General features: G+C 46.5%; 1 pseudogene; it reads left to right on the top strand.

Moving 5' to 3' along the window:
* Positions 1-998: 998 nt before the first annotated feature.
* LOC136650005 (5S ribosomal RNA) lies at positions 999-1,111 on the top strand (annotated as a pseudogene).
* The last annotated feature ends 6,161 nt before the right edge of the window (positions 1,112-7,272 follow it).

Here is a 7,272-nt window from a genome sequence, read left to right as displayed (position 1 = left end):
GGAAGCAGGAAATTTCCTTTTTCCTTTAAGCATTCTGGCTCTCTCCATCCTTTAGCATTCTGGCTGACGGCTTCTTGCATTCTGCATTCTGGAACAGAAAGTGCTGTGAAGGACATGAGAAACAATGCACCACAGTAAGTATAGGGTTCCCTTTAATCTGCAGTTTTGGTATCTGCGAGGAATGGGAATGTATCCCCCTGCAGATAAGGGGAAAACGTCTGTGATCTTCTCCTTCAAGGGCTTGCCAGTCTCTGACTGGTTGCTATACCTGGGCTCCCAGTTGGCTGGAAACCATATAGAAATTATTCCTGTTTTGGTACAAACCTGACCAATCTGGTAGGACCTCGTAACTGGTACTCAATGGTGGGCCTGGGGGGGGCAGGGGGACAAAAGCCCAGGGGTCACACCCACTGCGCCCCCACCGCTGTCGCCTCCACCTGCTGTGCCACTCTGCCTGTTGGGGCCATTCTGCAGGCAGGCAAAGCCCCGCATGGCACTCTGAAATGTGCAAAAAGCCTTCTGATGCTTCTAATGCAATTTCAAAGAGTACTTCTGGTTTTCTTGGGAAACTGGAAGAACTCTTTAAGATCATGCCAGAAGACTCAGAAGGCTTGAGTGCTGGGGAGCATTGTGCGAGGCTCTGTTATTCCTGAGTAACAGAGTATCCCCTGGGGGAGTGGCATGCTACATGTCACAGACCTGTGCCCCGGGGTGCCATGGGGCCAGGTCTATTACTGCTGGTACTCTTGCCTGATTTCTTTCCTTCTAATCTTCTCTCATTTTCTCTAATCTAATATAGGGTTTCCTTGATTGCAAAATGCTGTTCTATGTACTCATATAGCTTTAGCCTTGGTGATCTGATAATGATTTCACTTCAGGAACTGTTGAGCTCTCCTGGTTGCCAGGTCCTTGGCTAGGTGGATCACACAGACTGCTGGCCAAGCTCCTCACAGCTGATGATGTTGTAGATGGTACAATACTTTGATGGTAAGAGTGGTGTCTTCGTTACCCTGCACATGCCCGATCTTGTCTGATCTTGGAAGCTAAGCAGGGTCAGGCCTGGTTAGTACTTGGATGGGAGACCGCATGGGAATACCGGGTGCTGTAGGCTTATACCATAGTCTTTCGAGACTGAAGGTTGCAGACCAAGAGAGACAGTGATTTTAGATAATGAGGGCATTTGATTTGAATCAAAGAGTGTGTGAGTGCATCCTACCATATTTGTGAGGCATTTCAAATGCTAAAAGTGCCAAGAAGTTAGTAGAGCAGCTAGCTTGACTCATGCTCTATTTGTGCCTTTATCCAGTGATCGTGATGCATAAAATGGAGTGTGAGTGTATTCATGCATGAAAGGGGGGGGGGTGTGATTCAGAGGTTCTAAAACTCTTCACACAAAGTTTCCCCATGAATGCAAATATGTGGAAGATATAACACCTTATCTGGTCCAGCCACACTGGAAGCCTGATATATATATTTGTATGCATTTGGGGAATAAAAAAAGGGGGGACTACCATGCTTATGTTGCTTGCTGTTGGGGAAGGACACCTATCAGTAAAGTAACATTGATTCAGGAGTTACTTCCTTTACCTGGTTGCATTTATGGGGGATACTGTACATAGAGGGTTCTGGAAGGTTTCAATCAGCCCAGAATGTACTATTCTCAATTCCTTTTCCTCCCAACATGTGCAAAGGCTGAATCAAAGTAATAAACAATGCAAGCAGCTCTTAAATCAAACAGACTCTCATTTAACCAATAGAAAAGGGCAACGGAAAGCAAGGAGTCTCCCATCCCCAACTCTCAACCATTAAAAATGACAGAAGAATCCCCAAACTGAGCTTTCTAAGCCCTGTAGTAGTGGCCTCACCGTGGTAAACTAAATCATCTGTACAAGCTGGTTCCAATAAACCACTGAACGTGATAAAGGGGTGCTATTATATTACAAAGCCCAGAAGGCTCTGGCACTTCAGCTATCATGAGCTGAATAGATTAAAAGTATTTTAATGGGACTGACATAGCTTTCTGCAGTGAAAACAGGACTACAGGCGGAAAATAGCCCTTTATTAATATTATACAGTAGGTCATCCAGACAAATTAGAAGGAGATAATCTGGTTTGTTCTGATTATTTGATATTTTGAAAACAGTTAAGGAAACGATGTCAAAGCAGCTGAGAAGCAAATAAGTTTTCCGAAAAGTTTAGTAATAAAAAGTTTCCATTTCAGAGAAATAGAATGGAAGGAAAAGTAAAGAAAAGCTATGTAAGTACAGAATATGTGAATTATTACTATTATTATTTTCATGTAGTACTACTGCTAATTATATATTATTTATGTGGCACTTAATTTGAAAAAAGTCACTATCTTTATTTGTTTGACTTCTTAATATTATGGGGTATGTTAGTATCATTCTCAAGCTAGCAATTTGTCCAACCTTTATTGTAGGCCCTTTAGCCCAACCATATCCTTTCTCCTGCCATAGCCAAAACAGGTTGCTCTGCGTGCTATGGTAGGGAAGGTCAATCAGGAAGCTTGGGAGGGGAAATAGAAAATGCTTTCCCTTACATCCCATAAGCCCCTCGTCAGCCAGTGTGTGTCCTCAGACCTGTGCTAGCTTTTCAGCTGGTGCAAGTTCAAGAAGACAAAGGGATATATGTCAGCTTGCTCAGGAGGAGGTAACATCCAGTGCAAGTCACCTGTGCTGGGTGTCACCTCCTCTGCTTTCCAACATGCCCCCGGACCTTCTCTTGTTCTGCCCTATTCTGCCCACCCAGCTGACTTACTGGCATCCCTTTGCTATTGCTGAAAGCGAGAGCCTCCCTATTGACTGCGACAGTGGCCCAGAAGCATATGTCTCCACACACTTCTAGAGCTTCTTTTACAATGCCAATCACTGCTGGAACGAAACTTCTGGTTGGTGATACATTCCCATAGGACTGGGCCATTTGATACAGAGTTCATGTATACTTCCGTTGACACTAGGTGCTCTACCATGAAGAAAGACCATGCATCAGTTGGAAGTGAAGTGAATGGGGAATGCCTGAAAGAGATGTCTAGCATTATTGAATGAACTCATGGAAGCAGTAGAACAATCCCCATCTCCTAGGACTAGCTCATACTTAGCCCAGTGTGTAGGCTTTCCATGCAGGTCAGACTCTTATACACATGCATGTACTTCATAGGAACATATGAAATTGCCTTATATGGAGTCAGATACTTGTGCTGCAAACCTATAGACACTTGGAGTAAGTCCTATTGAACTGGATGGAACTTATTTCTGAATAGACATGTATAGTCCCTCTAGCTCTGTTTTGTCAACACTGAGTGGCTTCAGCTCAGTGGGCTTCAGTTTCAGACAGGAAATTTTCTCTGCCCTTTCTGGAGGTGTTTGGATGTTTTGGCCAAGTGCAGTCACAACAACCCCATTGTGGTGGCTGGCTTTGGACCATATAACTTTACAGCATCAACTGCTGTTCCTTGTTCCATTATGATTTGTGACTGACCTGTCAGGTTTGTTGTGAATAGATTCAGAAACGCAAAGCATGTTTCAAATTAGAAGTGTCATAAAAATGCTTCCTTCCTTTAACAGAAGTTGATATTCTGAAGCACCCACTTCAGCTGGGTTTACCTGGAGCCCAGTCTATCCTTTCTCCACCCCCTCCCCAGTGATGTCAAAATGGCTACTGCTGCATCCTGCAGGGAGTGGTGGTTGTGGCAGTCTCCTCTGGGTAAAAGAGCATTTGTTCCTTTACTGGGGGTTAAACCTCTGCAGCATGGAGGGGTCTAGTCCGACCTGTGCTAGTGAATCCACTGGTGCAAGTCCATGTGGGCCTGTGCCATAGGAGGGGGTTAGGATTTGGCTGCCACTGCTGCTGCTGAACCTGCCCCCTTCCCAGACCCAATCCCACCCTTTCCCTATCTCCATCACCCCTCCATGCTGCCCTCTCCTCCCCCATAGCTTCCTTGTTTCTTCCTCCCCAGCCCATTCCACTCTCCCCCACCATGTCCTGCCTATCCTGCTATCCTATCTGCCTTGGGGGTGGGGGTTGGCCAACGATCCTCTGGTGGGTGCAAGAAGGCTCTAGTTGTCTTACTGCTGCTCCTGATGTACATGATTATGTGTGCTGCCAGAATATTTTTTAAGACTGCCGTAAGGCAGTCACTGCCAGAGGAACGCATATTCCTCTGGCAACTGGCCCCAATAGAATTGGGCCGTTATTTTAATAAATTACCTCTGGAGTGGGCTTTGATGACAGTTTTCTTTCGGTATCCTCCATGGCACTGTATTCTTCTTCTTATGATGATAACAGATATTGGGTGGGGATTTTTTTTACTTGAGCGTTTATCACCAGCCAGCATGACACTGATGGAGCTTCCCTTGGAAATATGTCATACCATTCATGATGTAATCTCCTGGCAATAGAAAACTGGCAAGAAAAAATGGTTATGTTTTCAATTACGCTACTAAGTAATCACACAAAGTCTAATAGTGAATGATTCTTTATTCCCATGGTGCCCTGACCAATTGTTTTGTAAATTGATTTCAGGACTAAGGATACAAGCATGACAGCAAGAATATTATTTGTGGGTTAGAAGATCTCTTTTGTCACTGCTGCCTTTCTGTCCCTCGAACCCCACCCCCAATTCTTTCTGGCAGTGTAGCAGCCAAAGAGGGTACATATTTTGTAGCATCATGTTTTCACATTATATCGTTAAGAAATGGTTAGCCCTAATGATAAACATACTTGGATTGATAGAGTTGTCAAAATTTTGCTGTCACTAAATATGTTTTTTGTTTCTCAGGAAATTAATATTCTCTGGAAAAGAACTTTGTAAAATTTGTTTTGCTAGGCTTACCACACTTATTTTCCATATGGCTGGCCCTATGTCAAATAGGCTGTCCTGGTATCAATTATGCTGAAATGTACAAATTTTAAAGACCCTCTTCTCCTCAAGCACAGAAAGTCCATGAAGACGATCAAAGATCAGAAGTGGGCTCCTTACCATGTCATGAAAGTAATGACAGAAGCCCTGGGTTATATCTTGGACATCCACAGTGTGGCCTCTTCCCATCTCAATGCTGCCCCAATTTCCAGGAGGGGCAAGATTCTGCCTAGGCAATGGGCAGTCCAAGTCTATTAGACCCCCTGTGTGGTGATGCAGTGGTGCCGGCACGGCCTCCATTGCGTCCTAGGTGGAGTTTTGGCTGCTGGAGGTCTACTTGAGGTAAAAGGCCATTTGTCCCCTTGCCCTAGGGCAGGGTTGCTCACACTTTTTTGGCTCGAGAGCTACTTTGAAACCCAGCAAGGCCCGGAGATCTACCAGAGTTTTTTTTACAATGTTCGCGCCATCATAACATATAACATTTATGTGTACAATGTATGTTGGTGTACCTTGCATAACCACATGAGCCAATATTGCACAACACAATGTCAGCTTCCAAAGTCAACCTGCACTCCTTCTACAACCCACAAACCCTTCCTGCCTCAGGTGCTGTTATATCCCTGAGGGCCCTATTGCCTTCAAGTGGCTGCAGCTGTGCAGCACACTCTGCTGGATGCCCAGGCCTGACCCTTAAAGGGGCCACTGCTGACACAACATCTACCTCCTCACCAGATCTTCCTCCTTTCCAATACAAGTGGGGGAGGGGCAGATCGCCATACCTACCAGTGCAAAAACAGGGGAAAGGTGTGGGGGAGGGTAGATCTTTATCTAGACATCACAGTAAGACCAGTGCAAAACCCCTTGCACACAGAACCAACAGATGGAAGTTGAGGGGGGGGGCAGATCTCCATACATACCAGTGCAAAAACAGGGGAAAGGTAAGTGAGCCCCAGTAGAGTCAAGGGGGCTTCATCCCAGGGATGCATGGACAGGAGAGCAGCTGCTCTGCCTGTCTACTCAGGAGTCAGCCCCAGCAGAGTCAAGGGGGCTTCATCCCAGGGATGCATGGACAGGAGAGCGGCTGCTCTGCCTGTCTACTCAGGAGTCAGCCCCAGCAGAGTCAAGGGGGCTTCATCCCAGGGATGCATGGACAGGAGAGCGGCTGCTCTGCCTGTCTACTCAGGAGTCAGCCCCAGCAGAGTCAAGGGGGCTTCATCCCAGGGATGCATGGACAGGAGAGCGGCTGCTCTGCCTGTCTACTCAGGAGTCAGCCCCATCAGAGTCAAGGGCGCTTCATTCCAGGGATGCATGGACAGGAGAGCAGCTGCTCTGCCTGTCTACTCAGGAGTCAGCCCCAGTAGTGTAGCCCAAGAGCAGCCCCCGACGCGGCTCCGGCTCTAATAAGGCACCCTCCCCCCCTTCTCAGACCAGGCTCACCTCTGCTCTCTGCCTCCACAAAAGGGGGCCAGGCAGAGGGCAGTCCTGCCGCAGAACGCCCTTGCATTACAAGAGCAGCCCCGACGCAGTGGCTGAGGCTCTAACAAGGCGCCCCCGGGGAGGGCTGCGCAGAGGCCACGGCAGCTCACCTCGCTCCTCGTCTCAGCAGCGCTGCCTCTCCCGCGCCAGTTTGGAGAGACAGGGCTCCGGGATCGACTCATTTTGCCTCAAGATCGACTGGTAGATTGCGAACGACGTACTGAGCACCCCTGCCCTAGAGCAGTTGTTCTCAAACTTTTTAACAGTGGGACCCACTTCTTAGAATGAAAATTTGTAAGGACCCACTGGAAGTTATGTCATGGTTGGAAGTGACATCATCAAGCTCAAAAATTTTTAGCCCCCCCATACAACATAATCAAATCAAATCAATTAATTGTTAGTTTAATGTTTACAATAAATATGTTTTTAAAAATTATTTAAAATAAAGAACCCTCCTAACTCTCCCAAGCAGCTGCTCATCTGTTTAAAAAAAATTCCCCAAACATCCCAAAGGTTGCAATCCTAGCCACACTTACCTGGAAGTATGTCCCATTGACTATCATTGTTAAAAGCATGTACAAAGTAGCCTGCTAAAGTCTAACATGATAAAAATAAAATGCACATTGAAATGAATGGGACCCACCTGAAATTAGCTCATGATCCACCTAGTGGGTCCTGACGTACAGTTTGAGAAACAATGCCCTAGAGTAAGCCCCAGCAGCTGCTATGGGACTTGCGCTAGCTCAAGCACTGGCACAAGTCCACATTGATCCATGAAGATGGATCAGGCCCAGGAAGGCTGGGGAAAGTCCCACATCTACCTCCACCCTGTCTGTTGTCTGCCTTGTGTCTATATCTAGATCAGAGGTCTCCAAACTTTTTCACCAGAAGGCCACATCAAATATCTGGCGTGGTGT

This window comes from Tiliqua scincoides, chromosome 4 (genome assembly GCF_035046505.1).
Source record: "Tiliqua scincoides isolate rTilSci1 chromosome 4, rTilSci1.hap2, whole genome shotgun sequence".
Classification (NCBI taxonomy): domain Eukaryota; kingdom Metazoa; phylum Chordata; class Lepidosauria; order Squamata; family Scincidae; genus Tiliqua; species Tiliqua scincoides.
This window is presented reverse-complemented; position numbering and strand designations above follow the sequence as displayed.